At 40.9% G+C, this 15,930-nt stretch overlaps 1 protein-coding gene across 2 annotated transcripts in view; it reads right to left on the reverse strand.

Moving 5' to 3' along the window:
- The window catches only part of syn3 (synapsin III), a 118,437-nt gene extending 106,184 nt beyond the window's left edge, over positions 1-12,253 (reverse strand). For both annotated transcript variants that reach the window (XM_084345108.1, XM_084345109.1), the window contains exon 1: positions 12,111-12,253. The gene's annotated coding sequence lies outside the window, so the exon portion shown is untranslated. The remainder of the gene's footprint in view (positions 1-12,110) is intronic.
- Between the last annotated feature and the right edge of the window lie 3,677 nt (positions 12,254-15,930).

The following is a 15,930-nucleotide window of genomic DNA, read 5'->3' on the forward strand; positions in this document are numbered from 1 at the left end:
TATTTTCATTATCAATTATTCTGATGATTATTGTCGAGATTGTCTGATTATTCAGTCTATAAAATGTAAAAAAAAAAAAAAAAACTCTCTTCATTTTCTATCATACATGACAAAGACAAGCACCAATTCTGGAATCCTTGTTGTTGTAACCAGCTAATGTTCGACATTTGTGCTTGAAAGGCAATTCAATTTCTTTGAATCTATTAAATGATTAAGTGACTAATCTTTGCAGCTTTATTTAAAAACAAATATATAACTGTATTTTTTGGAAAAAGTAATTTCCTTAAACAGCAGTAACTAATGCATTTATCAGGGACTATTTCCCACGGCGTATTAATGAACTAATTAATGTATTAATGGTGCTCTATTGAGTATGTTATCACAGCGTACAGTACATGTTAATGATAATATTGGAATATCTCACACAGTGCACAGTTTGGCTCATGAATGTGTTTTAATAATTTCCGGACACCAGTGGAGCTCCCTGTCAAAGCAGAAGGTGATATCATCTGAGCTACACAGGCAACACTTGTTAATAGGATCAATTAATTGTTAGTTTGGATCTTCACATGGTTTAGTTGATGACAAAAACAAAGAATATTATCCCCAAAATTTTAATGCCCGAGTTTGGGCTGTTTTGCCGAGGGGCATTTCAGCAAGCCAGATGCTTGTTGTCAAGAGGAATAACATGAGACTGGGAGATGTAATATGCCTTCCAGCGGGTGAGCAGCCCATCCTATCGCAGAGCGGAGCGGCTTCCCCCTGGGAATTATGCTTATGCGTCAACCACAACACAGCACTTAAAGAGCAAACTAGCAGGGCTTAAGTCAAATTATAGAAAATTGCTAGAAAACAGACAGAATATACGCAAACAACAAAACGTGGCAATTACAGTCACGGGGCCACTGACTGCCGGCTCAGCCCTCTTTGTAACGACTGGATCCCATTGGACAGATAAGGAGCTGTCTGCTGAAATGCTGGAAATCACTATCTTTACACCACTGGCACATTCCCCACTTTCTCAACACCCTATAAGCTGCTTTCTCTCTGTGCCGGAGCACATCTGATGCCATTAAATCCTTAAAGGCTTTTGCCTCTCAGTTCTCCGTGCGGTGTATCCACACTGGGAGGAAACCGCGGGATCCCACTGCGCTGTTACTGCTGACCTGTTGGCAAACACGACTGATAAGAGCTTCTTGAGAAAGAGCGATAGAAAGAGACATACAAACAGCAACAGGACAGAAATAACACCTTTGGGTTATCAACGTATTTAGGATCTTTCGATAATCCTTTTGTGCTAAGAGTATAGAAAGGATGTGGCTGTCAAATCATTTTCAATATTTACAGACTGCGCTAATAGAAACCTATAATTGGTGGCTGATGATTGGTACAGTAAGCAGCAATATGAAGGAAATATTAGAGAAGTCCTCAGAGAAGCCATCAAACAGGACAGTGGCCCAGCAGTAATCACAGGCTTTGCTCTATAATGATGGAGGGGAGCAGGATAATACCACAGCAGACTGTGGGACCCCCGCTGCCGTACGGTGTGCGTTGCGTGTGTTACTTATTCTATATTTAAAAATCTTGTCATAGATGAAGATGCAGCTTCACCGAGCGAGCACTTCCTTCAGGCTGCTCTCGAATTGTTTCATGTTTCGCATCCTGACTGTGAATCTGTCGAATCTATCACATACTCCGACTGGCTGTTCTGTGAATTTGCTCACCAGAGCCTGTTAGAATTGTTGACTAATTAGTTCAGGACATGCAGTCGTGTTATTCCATCTCCCTGTTCGCTACCTAAAGCGTCAAAATTACGCAATCATGACTAATATGTGGTTTAATAAAAGCGAACGCACCAGATTATATTGGTAATGAGATTAAAGATGTGAGGTGCATCGAGGATTACTCCCAGATGAGAGATGTGTTTCTAAGTAATCCTGAAGTTTCAGCCTCTTTTAAACGCCGTCTCACAGTTTGTGTAAAAATTTAGACCATGTAGCTATTTTTGGAGGTGTGGAAAATTGAAGGTACACAGTGGGGGATGACCACTGTGGCACTGCTGTCTGGAGTCTTACATGGAGCTGTGGTAGAGGCACTGGGCAATGTTAATATAATTTAACATCCAGTGCTTTCGGTTTATTTGCATTAATTGTTTGGCATAATTTCAAGAGAACATACACACATTTAGTACATTTTGTATTGTCAAGGATTAAAGGATAAGTTCACCCAAAAATGGGTGGAAATTTGGGTGAAGTTTGGTCGTCAGCAAAACATTTTTGGAGCTTCACAGCAAAACAGCGTTGTAGCATTCTCCTAAACAACTGAAGTAGATGGGGACCTCGATGCATGGTCAAGCTTGTGCACCCCAAACACCGTGCGTACACTTTTAGCTTGCAGCTACAGTGACAATTTTGGCTTTTCGAATCAATATGGGATCTCAGAACTTCTGGACACTTGGATTATGCTGTATGGAGCCATTTTTTTAGTCCCCCTCTACTTCAGTTGTTGAGGAGAAACAAGCTGCAATGCTGTTTTGCGGTGAGGCTCCAGAAATGTTTTGTGGACTATGAGGCTTCATTGACATGGGGGTGAGAAGATAATGACAGAATTTTCATTTTTTGGGTAAATTTATCCTTTAAGATCTGTAATCTATAAATTGCATTCATATCCAGGTAATCAGTAAGTTTAATTTAGAGTTATTTTGTTTATATCTTTAACACTGAGTATGAAGCAAAATGTCTAATGTCTATCTAAGTTATCATGTTTTGTTCAACCCTTCTGTCCTCAGTTGTTTGTCCAGTCACAGTACAGGCCTACGTTGTGTCACATGTTAACAGTTATTGTTCAGTGTATGTTCAGGTTAAAGAGGCTCTGTGGAACTTCAGTATTGTGCTGGAGGCCGGTCATTAGTTTATGTTAGCAGACTCCATTTATAAACTAATGTTAGCTACTGTTGCTCTTTGTTAGCGGAGTGGAGGGAGGCGTTGAGAGGAGGCACTCGAGAAAGAGAATAAAGTCACATCCTTTGGACTGTTGTGAAAAGTCCTTCACAAAGAAATCCACAGCCAAGCAGCATTAAACAACTCAAACAGATCATCCACAGGCTGGTACAGGCAGCAGACAGAGACGGGAAGGTCTCATTGTTCACATCATGTTACAATCCGCTCACATATGGCCAATAAAAGTGATTAATACATGTAGATTGTCACATATTGTTATATTAAGGCCCATTAATGACAAAATCATTTATCAATTAATTGTTTAGTTGATTTGACAGAAAACTGTTTAAAGAACTAATTAAAGTAAGCGCCCCCCAAACATTCAGTTGTTACATAGCTGATTGTCTTTGTCTTATGTCACAGTGAGCTGAATGTCTCTGGGTTTTGGACTCTTGATCGGACAAAACAAAAGATTGGAAGGCATTCCTTAACCTTTAGAAAGTTACGATTGTGAAAAAATGTGTCTGGCATTTAGTAGAACAAATGATGGATTAATGGAGAAACTGGCAGATTTGTCGATGATGAAAATGACAAAAATGTAAAAGACAAAATGCACGACTTTAATGGATGGTTGTTAGAGCTGAAACACTCGCTAATTTAATCAATCAGTCGGCATTTTTCACTATTTTCTGACATTTTCTTCTTTCTCTGCAAACTCAGGCAGAGGAAGAAGAACAGGCTCAAAATGGAAACCCAAGATACTGTGCAGCTCCTACAGGTGCATCAGTGACAGTATCCTGACTGGCTGCATCACCGCCTGATATAGCAGGTGCACTGCCCTCAATTGTAGGGCTCTACAGAGGGGTGGGGAAAACTTCCCTACACATCACCGGGACCGAGCTGCCATCCATGCAGAACCTCCACACCCAGCGGCACAAACTGTTCTAACTGCTGTCGTCTGGCAGGTGTTCCTGCACCACCAGGCTCAGGGACGACTTCATCCTGCAGGCAGTCGAACCGTTCAAGTCTCGAGCTCACAAACTCATTACACAGCTTTAATGAATGTTAATATCGCTTTGCACACATCACAGTATACTTAATTATTTGTTTTACTACTGTTTCCAGCTGTTAAACCATAATGTAGTTTATTAATGCACATTAAATGTCCTACATTACCGTCCGTTTATTTAAGCTCTACTGTACACCAGTCTGACATCTCCAGGTCGTCTTATTGTCCAACCAACAGTCCACAGATTCTTATTTTGTTTTGAATGACCCAAAAAAGACTTAGACAGATTTTAATGTCACTCTGTGAGCAACAAATGAACACAACGAAATTTCTGAAAGAAAGCAAATTCGCAAATTTCAAGACGCTGGAACGAGCAGATGTTTGACAGTTTGTCAACAAATGGCAGAAATGATCAATTGATTAACAAATTAGTTGTTAAATTGCTTTTTTTCAATCAACTACTCGATTAATCGACTCACTTTTGTAGCTCAGTTTTATATAAATGACAAATCAGTCCTAAATTTGTCACCTCTGTACTATTTTATGTCTTGAGTCTTGGATTGTCTTTTGTCTTGGATGATTTATTGTTTTTCCATTATATAGTATTGCTGGAGGGCCTGGGAACATGGATTTATGTGCCAAATACTGCTACACTGCTACACATTATGAGAAATAAAGATCATGACACTTGATCTAAATGCAAACTGAGGGCAGGAAACAGACGGAAAATGCTCTGAAATGTAGCATCATCTCAAATCTATTCATTAATACCCTTTAAAACCCTTTTCTCATATTTCTATACCATTTACTGAGATGTTGTTAGTATTTAATGACCTTTCTGTGTTAATCTAAAAATATAATTGGCCTAAGAATCCTTGGCCAGACTCTTACAAGAACCCTCCTCACACCCCACACAGAGACAAGAACACACACAGTCATTGTCCACCACCACAACTGTAATGAGCTTAAAGGGATCAGTGTGTGTCTGCTGTGCAGTGTGTCACCACGAGCGCTCATTCATGGCTTTTATTATTCATGACAGTCTGAGCTGGGGGGGCTGGGGGTGTAACCGGTTAGAGCAGAGGGTCTGGAGCCAAAGTGAGGAAAATGAAATTTAAAGAGAGGTGGGAGAGCAGAGGGGCCATATTCTGGGCTGGAAGGTGGCGTTTAACCTGTCCTGAGGCATTCTGGGGGACTGTAATAAACGTGTGGGACTGGATGCTCATGACAAGTCATCACTATCTTGACATCCTACAGTTGAATCCTCCAGGTCAGCGCTGCTGTCACTGATGTTGGTCCATCTGTCTGTCCAACACTTTAAGGTCCAGAGTGAGATATGTCAACCAGATTGGAATGACGTTTGATGAGGAACGCACCGATATTGGAATTCTAGGCCGATACTGATGTTTTAAATAACAATTTGACCAATTAATGACAGATTTTTTTTTCATTTTGTTTTTGTTATTTATTCCCCCTTGAGTGTCAAGGAAACAAAGAAATCCTCTTTATAAAACAACAACTGACCTGATTATCAAGTCATTTGGCTCTTAGTCACACTATCTGCCCAGCACAAACAGCACAGCACAACAGAATCAGCCCATGGCATCAGTGAACGCCTTCCTTTTTGCTGATAAGCTAATGCCAGGCAACAAAGTGAATATCGGCCGATACCGAAGTTAGGCCGGTAAATTGGTGATTCCCTACATTTGACACAAATATTCATGGTCCCCAGAGGATGATTCCTATACATATAACTATAGATCCTTCCCTTAAGCACCACCATCAGACCTCAGTTTTTACCCAACAACACAATTGGTTCAAAATCCCCACGGAAAATAACTAAAAACAACTAACAAGTAGACTGTCACGAGCTGACAGAGCCTGTCTACGCTCTTCAGACCCTTTTTGAAATTGTTTTTTCCATGGCCTCTTTAGTAGCTCCACACTGAAGGCTGAGTGATGAAATCATCACAGTGTTTTTGTTTTGCCTGCCTTTAGTTGTGTTTAAGATGACTAGTTATGTTGCACATCAGCCTCCTCCTGTCTTTCCTTTTGCCGTCTTGTAACTTCACTCTGATAAATCTTTACAGCATCTGAGATTATGTCGATTATTCAACCACCTGCGAGATTTAATTCAACTAATAAGATTATTTGCATTGCATTGCTTTGCTTTAAGCAATGTTTAGGCCTCTGGTTAGTTTGTCACTGACTGTCTGTGATCTTATTTTTGTAAATATGCATCCAAGTTGAATGATTTTGTTTTTCTCCTTAACCAATACTTTGCTCTGTGGTCAGGAGGAAGCTAACGTTTTCTGCACTTTCTTCACAGTTTTTGGGCGATGGTAGCGGCTCCAGGGATGATGATGTCTGACTGTCAGTTCACCACTTTCTCAAGACAGAAATGTCTCAACTGTTAACTACTTCTACATCACTATTGAAAGCAATTACATTTCGCACATTCATAGTCCACAGGAGGACTTTTTAATGATGTTTCCTCTCACTTCTCCTGACCTTTCCGACAATTTGACATTAATATGCTATGAAATTTGGTTTAAGCCCCCCTGAGGATGAACTGTAATAACTGACTGATTGACTTTTCATTTTAACTTTGTCCAATAGTATGGTTAATGACAACCAACTGGCAAAGACAAATCCTATCATCTTTAGCTTGCTAGCATGTTAGCACACTAAACTAAGATGGGGAACTGCTTAACATCAGCATGTTGTGTCATTGTGAACATGTTAGCATGCTGATGTTAGCATTTAGCTCGAAGCACCGCTGTGCTTTAATCTCTGTGTTTGACTCAACCTACCTATGCAATGTTTGTAAAGCTGATACTACACTTTAGCTCTGGTCAGCTGTGCATGTTGCTGATGGACGGCTGTTTCACTGTCCCTTGCTCCTGTTGTTATTTCCAATGGGTGCCAGCATCTTCACTCTACGAATTCCTATAGGTTCATTGTACTTTGCAATAAAACAATCTGCTTTACAGCGTCAGATTAGCTACAGTGTTTCTACAGTCGCTTAGCAACCCGGTCCTTATTTTACTTATAATCCTACAGTGCGTGTGGTGCAGGAGGCAAACTCAGTTACACTCTGCTCTTACTTTGCAGGGCACAGTGGTGGTAACATGGTGACTCATCATGGTGTGTCTAGCACTCTGCCACCTTCTCAGTGTTGCTACTAGGAGAGCACGAAGAGGCTAAACATGCCATTAAAAAAGCTTCCTAAAAGCTTTGTTCTAACACCCTGTCATCATATATTACTAATGTCAACATTAAGGCTGCTGCTTAAATAAATAAATGACAAGAATGTAATTTTACAGTGAGAACAGTGTAAGCTGGCGTCTGCATTGTGTTAAACATTTTTATCAAGTTATATTCAACACATGCCATTAAATGCAGTAGATTGTTAGTGTGTGACACAAAGTGTTTAGGTCATATTTTTAATTCAGTTACCTCTATAGAGCAACATAAGCCAGTATTGGACTGGCATATTGGAAGCCATTTGTGGGATTTCTCTAGAAAAATACCTAATAGTTCACATTTTGTGTTCATTATCAATAATAGTTATTTTGTACTTATTTGAGTTTGTCAGTTTTGTGAGCTGCTAATATACAGGATCGGTATATTGGTTTTGGTTTTATTTCACAGTCTTATATTTCATTAGTTTAATGATAAACTGCGACTTTCTTGAAAATGATCTTTTAAATTGACAAACGTGTAATTCGAGGCATTCAAACAGATCGAAAAATTACTTGCCCCATGGGGTCCTCCAGAAGGGGCGTGACCTTGGCTCTTTATGTTGCTCCCCCCCAAAGCCACCAGACTCCATTGAAAAACACAATTATTTTACCTGAAATAATCCAATGCTTTCCAATGCTGATTGCAAAACATACTTAATTCAAACTTGACAGAAACAACTCACCAAATCCATCTTGGCGAGTCTTTCCACTGTTCCAACAACCACCAGCTCTGGTTTGGTTGGAATAAACTCTTAATTCAACAACTTAGAGGCGAAAGTATTCTGGCTCTCACAACGTTTTCCGCTTTGGGTCACTGGGCTGGAGTTTTCCACACTCCAGCCCAGTGACCTAAAGCCAAGTAATGTAAGCTATCCTGCTAATGCAAGCTACCGACAACATCAAGTACAATGAGCTTTAGGTAGCTAAAGTTTGATGCTTTCAATTAAATGTGAAAACATGAAGGTGAATATTTTAAACTGCACTTTGCCAGCTCACTTTTACATTGCTGTGTGGGAGGTTACTCTGTTAGCTACAATTTCACAGGAATAACGTGCACACACGGCCAGACTGGCTACCTAAACAAAGAACAGAGAGGCTCAGATAACACACACACACACACACACACACACACACACACACACACACCCACGAACAGAAGGAGAGCGATTTCATTTCCTGCTTATGATGCCATTACTGCACTACATCTTTACAAAGCAAATAGGCGTTTGCTGCTATATTAGAGTTCAAAGTCGAGAAAGTCAAGTTTTTCTGTATCTTTTCAAAACTGTTTCACCACAAATACGATCGGCGAGAAACACCTCTATCAGAGGTGGACTGCACTCACAGAACAATATCTAATCATTATCACCGGTTTCGATTCAAAGCCGATTCTTGACCTTTATGCGTGTTGTCGCCTCTGCTGTGACGAGACGTCTACAGAAAAGATGGTGCTGGCTGGGTTGTTTTGGGTGGAGGCCTGCTGCTTATTTAAATCAGCCATCACAAAACCTGTACAACGCCAGCTTGGGAGACACTATTAGATTTAAGCTGTTGATTTCAGTGCCTGAAAACATGCTGTGAAATGCTTTCAGCAATGCCTCTATTTTTAAAAAAACGACTTTACAGGCCTTTGCAAACAAGAAAAGTACAGCCAGACAAGACATGAGAAGATCACGGGGGTAATAATCATAAAGTAATTATGACTGCAATGCTTCGCCACACACAGATCAACTTATAAACCAAAACAGTGGAGCTTAAACTGAGACTGAGGAATGAGAAAGTCATCCCTGAACTGTGAACCTTGGCAACTGCAGTGGCAGCATGCTCTCAGCGACACCACAGTCGCAGCTCACTGTGAGAAAGTCTGCAGCGACGACGCCGAGCTGGTGAGGCGAGGAGTCACAGCCGAGTCACCACACAGTGACCTCACCGCCCTTCTCACTGCAGACGCCACATTAATATCCACACACAGACAATGAGGCGAGGAGGGAGGAGGGAGGACCACAAACTCTGGCTTTCCTTTTCCCTTGCTCTTTAGATTAGATGAGGTTCACTCAAAACAAATGTCAAGAAACCTTCAGGTCAAAAGCGACTTGTCTCAGCTCAGGAAACACCTGAGCATTATTCATCGTTTGAGCCAAGTAACCAGACATTTCACTGGACTGAAGCTCCACGAACTAGAAAATTGCTACTGAACGACGCACTGTTGGCGTTCAGCAAGTCAAAACAGAGCTATTGCCCTACTTAACACAATACATCATCCATTCATGTCAGAGTTATGACTAACAGACAGCTGATGAATCATTTCCATACAAACAGCATCAGCAGCATATTGATTCAAAGCTCCATTCAAAACAAACCAGCCCCCTCATGACTACAGCTGTTTCTGCATCCAAGTCTCCTCCCATCGCAAACTGGACACTTTTCTCAGTGAGGTCTGGTGCAGCGAGCCGGCTAATTAAGGACGGAAAGGTCACTGTTATTTTGCAATTTATCATTTCACCAGAAAAAAAGGGGATCATTAGTGGCTGCAGGCAGCCTTTCATGCTGGGGAGCATCTGCTGGGAGACAAAACAGATAACTGGTTATGGAGGGAACACTTGTGTCTGCCTCCTGATTGCCTGATAAATATTTCATGGTGTTTATTTGAAAGTATGTCGTCATTATCATCAATATTCAGAGCTGAGCTGTAACATGCATCCACTGTATATGGAGGTTGAGTCGTTTTCGAGCTAAAAATGATATTAGTATGAATATCTATGTTTGTGCACAACAATTAAAGTCCAAGTTTCTCTCTATGACCTTAAGTAGTCATGAATAAATATACAACAATCAGAGTTAGAGTTGAAAAAAGCGCTCAGAAACTGCAGCCTCACCCCAAAACCATAATATTCTGATTCAAATATTACTAAATTCTGTTTGGTGAACAAAAAAAGGGGATGTCATCTTTATTCAACCGAGCCTATCCACTTTAAATCCAGTTAGAAGAGCACAGAGAAACAAAGAAAACTGAAGGTCTCTAAAATTAAATAGCAAAAACTGTTCTAACTCTGTGTAAACTTTAATATAAGACCCCATCACTTACAGTAGGAGGCTGATTGGATTTCAGTGTGTGGGATTCAGGTGGATCTATTTGCAGAAACTGAATATAAAATTAATTATCATGGTTTCATTGGTGTATAGTTATCTGAAACTAAGAATAGTTGTGTTTTTATTACCGTACGATGAGCGTTTATATCTAGAGTGGGAGCAGGTCCACCATGTTGCACAGCTGTGTTTTTAGCATCATAACCGCAGGGAAGGATGAGGCAAAGGGTTTAAGGTTGGTTGCATTCAGCAACCTCAACCCTAAGTGCCACTAATTCCAACACACTGGACCTTTAAGTGGTAAGTTTACTACCATCTTGTAAAATAAGTGGCTGCGATCAGTATCTCTATGTTTACAATGAGTCAAACTACTACTTGAAGGCCTAGTATATGTGAAGAAGTAGCTCATAGTGAAGATCCAGGGAGATTATCACTTGACTGTGCAGCTGTCCTGACACATTTTTTATTTTCCATAAGCGAGTGGATGACGTGAAAAATGAGACTGTCCCTGTCTCTCTCGGTAGCCGTGGACGATTTGTTTAAGTGGTTTAAAGATGCAATATGTAAGAACTTTAGTTGAAAAATTAACTACAATTAGCAACAGAATGTGAAGAAATAACAGTTCTGACATCTATGTATTGTGTTGCAAAGATATATACTGAAGATAGCATGCTAACCAGCAAGCTTCAGCCCGTCCTGGTCCAACGATCCTATGCTAGCGGACTGCCTCGTGTCAGTGCCTCTCTCCGCTCCGCTAACAGAGAGCAACAGTAGCTAACGTTAGCTTACAAAATGGAGACTGCTCAGAGGTTCCAACCTGCAATTTTAATGTTTTGCATTCACATTCACCTCTCGCAGTGTTGTTTTTGCCAGCCATGGCTGCTTTTATTAGCGGAAAAGCTCTATGAAGCTACCTGGTCAGCACCGAGCAACAGACAAAGTTAGCAACTAGCTAGCTAACATAATGGCGCATTTAGCAGCTAAAGTGCCAGATATTTTTCTAAGGAACTTGTGAATAGCAAAAGAGAGTTATGAGTAGATTGAAATTTTGTGTTTACATTTGCCAGGTGGGCAGAAACACAACTCCAAATGAATAATAACGTTTCTCTCAGTAAGCTAGGTGTTTAAAAAAGGAAAAATGTCGGCTAACATGGCTAATATCCGTTTGAAAAGTGATAATATGTCACTCTAATCTTCATAGCATGTGGTAGCGCAATTAAACAAGCAAAAAATATCTCAATATTCAATACGAATTGTTCTGTTTGGGCGCAATTTATAAAATAAGGGAAATAATATCACGTCCAGAGACATGTATTAGCTTAATGAAGGATAAAGGAGCTTCTGTGCATCACTTTCACATTTCTAAATAGGATACACACACCCTTTAAAACGCCAGTAAACTGACTTTATGATCCAGCCCCCCCCCCCCCGTCACAATCATGAAATGGATACCCCCCCACCTCCACCTCCACCTCCCTCCCTCCCCTAATGAAACGCTGAGCGGAGGAGTGACTGGACTGGAGGCTGCAGAGACATGGCTGAGGGAATCCCTGCACAAACCCACTGTAGTACAACACCAAGCTGTCAAACCATTCAGATCAGACACACAGAAAAACAAAACAAAAAACACTGCGCTCACAGGTCAAACCATCATCTTATCCGGGCTGAAATAATCACGAAAAAACCCGGAAAAAGATTCGCCTCATCGTGTTAAGCAGCTGATTTGTCCAATGAGCACAGCCGGCAGCAGGAAACCCACACACGGAGGATAGATACTGGAGACTAAACGTGGGAATGATGCTGAGGAGGAAAATGCGCACATTCATTTACCTGAGCTGTCAGTGATGAGCAAGTGTCGGAGGATGACTCTTTTTCTTCTTCTTCTTCTTTTTCTTCTTCTTCTTCTTGTGATGCTGCTGCTTCTTCTTCTTCTTCTGCGCTCAGGTCCTCCTCAGCCTCCCAGCCAAGCCCCCCACCCTCTCTCTCTCTCTCTCTCTCTCGCTCTCTCTCTCTCTCTCTCTTTCCACAATGCATGCCGGGAACGTGAGGGGTGTAGTGAATTCATTACTGCAGTCTGTCCATGAATCTCATTGGCCATAAAGGAAATTGAGGGAGCATCTCTCAGTACAGCAAAATGTGAAGCAGTGAGTAAAAAATCATGATAATCTCAAATATTAGAGTATATTTTGGTTGGGTTTTTTTGTCTTAACTTGAAATGTAGCTATATAATAATTATGAATTAAAAATATACAGTATATTTCATGTAAAGAATGTTTTGGGCAATTATTCTTATAAATGATACTATTTTTCTCATAAAGAGTCATATGCGACACATTTAAAATGCACTTTAGTCACCATAGCTGATGATATATAAGCTGCACTAATTATGGATACAATCCCCCCACAAAAACCCTGTATGCTACCCTCCCAGCTCTACACAACTGACAGATAATAGCAGCTAGCTGGTGAACATCACAGAGCATTAAGCAGCTAATGAGCCAGATGTTTCCCCCATGACTTGACAGAAGTTGAATATTGAACGTCATCTGGCGGCGGATAAACAACACAAGATGAATGTTAACGTTGCTCCTCCTGTGTGCTAACACGTTCACCATGTCACCTTTTATAAGGAGGGAGAGGAAAGTAAAAACTCAAAATGCTGTTCAATTATGTAATATTTATGAATTGGCCATGTGCTGAACTCAGACTCAAAACACACAGAGGGCAGCAAATCACAAGAGTAAGCGCTAACTGCTGCTAACTGTAGCCACCATTAGCTATTCAGCTCAGTTAGCAGTACAGCTAGCGGTCCGGAATGTGAGCTCAGAGCAGCGGGGAAATCTTGGTTTTTACACCGCTAGCAAGGGAGCTTTGGACAGGTCGGTGCTAGCTGGTTAGCATGCTAACTTCAGCAAATATATCTCTGCAACACAAGACAAAACTATTGCGACTGCCTCGATGAAGGTTTTTTTTGTATTTATGTTTTCAACTAAAATTCTTACATATTGCACCTTTAATACAATTTCTCAATTGATAAACAAAGATTAGCAAATTACCACAATGATGATCTCATAACTTTAACTTTACCACTGAAAAACAATTACCTGGCCCTCATTACCTCTGCATCATATGTCTTATATATAGATATCTTATGTAGCTGCAAATTTGGCGCAGGTGGACAAAAAATATACAATGTTCATAATTAAATAAAACATCAATAAAATCTCAGGTTGCTTGTAGATAAAACGCTCTAATCCAAACACTGTTTGTCCAAACAGCTAGTTAGCAACTAGCTGGGGATCATAATGGAGCATTTAGCAACTAAAGAACCAGATGTTTTCGTCTAGAGTTGGTGGAGACCAAACAAGAGCTAAAAGGAGACTGAATATTGGACCTACCTTCGTCAGCTGGACACAAACTTGACTCTAAATGAATGCTAATGTTGCTCCATGTCTGTCGGATGTACTAATAGGTAACGGTTTGCGATCAATTTTGCCACACTGACCCCCAAGTGACTTCAAATGGTGTCTGAAGGTTCCCTGTAGGTCCTTGTCCTTCCAACATGCTCTACAACTACTTTTATGACCAAATAATTAACGAACAAAACATTACTGGACGGTTTAATGATTGAGATATATGTATCATACCAGCAGGGATAAATATTTGATGATGGCACTCTGGCGCATGAGAACATGTCAACCCACAGCTGTCACTGATGTAATAACAACATCATTAATCTCTTTTAGTCTGCAGCCTCTGAGATGTTCCTGTCTGTTTGCTGAGAGTTGGTGCCCGAAAACGAAATTCTGATACCATAAACGTGCCGATCATTGATCATGATGATATGTTTCATTTCAGGAGCTCAGTGGGTGTCTTGTGTCTGAATAATAAAGAGAACACACAGAGCATAATTATGACACTGCAGTCTCCAGTCAATACATTAGACAACAGGATCATAAGCACAAAGCTGGATTAAGAAAACTTTAATTAATTTGTGGATAACTGTGTGAATGGATGGACAAATCCCAGACTGTGTTGGAGCTAATTACACTGTAATGAAAAGCTGTGGTCCAGCTTCCAGCCCTATGGAGGCGAACAGCACATTCACAGATGCCGTGACAGCAACTAATTAATTCCAGATTTAATGTAACGCAACAGTACAACACCTTCATCAGCATTAAGTTGGATATTCATGGGCAAATATATGAAGCAGAGCCAAAATCAACTATGGTAGCTGCATCGTTTCAGCTTCAGGCGTCTCTTTGGTTTGAATGCATGAAGGCGAGACGCGAACAGAGGAACAGGCTGCACCCAAAAGTGCAGTACAAATGTTGTTATCCCTTTGTGGCAAGACACATCTGGATCCAGCAGCTGCTCAAAAAATAGAAACTAAGATGAGGTTACAGCTCCTATCTATCCATATTACATTAAGACCACATTTCCTATTATCCTAGTTGCTTCCTGTGCTGCTTCAGGGAACACAAGACAGGATGTTTTTACTTAAATGGCATATTTTATCGCAAGAGGTATAATATATAACAGCAGAAGTCGTAGAAGCACTAAAGCGTCTGTCTTTCTTGCCTCTGTAACTCTAAATGGGGCCGTAACGGTCAAAACAAACATCCAGTACTGAAGAAGACTTGAAACGGACACCTGTTTAATGAGGTAATGAATTAAGTGAGAGGTACGGCTATTTGCTCATAAGCTTACATGCAATCAGATTTCTTTTTCTGAAACCAGTGGAATCGCCCCCTGTTGGCCATTAGAAAGAATGAAGGTTTAAGAAACTTGTGCATTAGCTTCTTTATTCAGACCCAGAGGCTCTGTCCTAAATCATGAGTATCTGTAAAAAAAATATAATGTCAATCCGTAAGATTGTTGTTGAGGTATTTCGGTCTAAAATCAGTGTAAGGGACAGATTTACCAAACTACAGCTGTTACCACACACCTTTGATAATGAGCTGATCACCAGGTGCAGTACTGATCCATCGAGGCTGCTCACACTGTACAGTAGATGTGCTGATTGCAGCTGTTATTCAAATGAAACATTTCAGAAAAAACTCAACAAAAACTTCTGCTATCAGCCAAAATAAAGCTCTGACTCACTTCCACTCACCCCGGGGTTTTGCCACTATAGCATTCCTCCAACAGTTGGAACTACACCACCATGACTCAGCAGAAACATAAACGCCACGAACACCAAGAGGGGTGCACACAAACAAAGGGAGAAGAGTCATATTTAATTCATGAGCTCTCGCAACGAAGGAAAACCAGATTTTTCCCATATGCTAAGGCTAGAAGCCCCTTTACTGAGCAGATCTGGTGGATCTGTTCAGTCTACCAGGAAACAAGAGCCAGGGCAGGACACAGCAGCCTCCACTGGCACACATCAGACAGGAAGTAGCTGCCAGGCTGGCTAATGTCAGTGGATTACTGTCACAGGGTGGGCTGTTGCATCCTACAGAGCACAGCTGCATCTCCCATAGGACAGCTCCGTGTTAATGGGCAGCACACGCATAATGAAGCACGAGGGTGGGGAAATGGATGCAGTGGTAGTGACAACCGAATCCATTTTCTCCCCGGGAATTGTCTCCTGGTAATCTACTGTACCATCAGAGCTGATCTTTCTCTGCACAGCTACACCAAAGGG

The sequence above is a fragment of the Pagrus pagrus genome, assembly GCF_965226575.1.
Source record: "Pagrus pagrus genome assembly, chromosome: 23".
NCBI classification, from domain to species: domain Eukaryota; kingdom Metazoa; phylum Chordata; class Actinopteri; order Spariformes; family Sparidae; genus Pagrus; species Pagrus pagrus.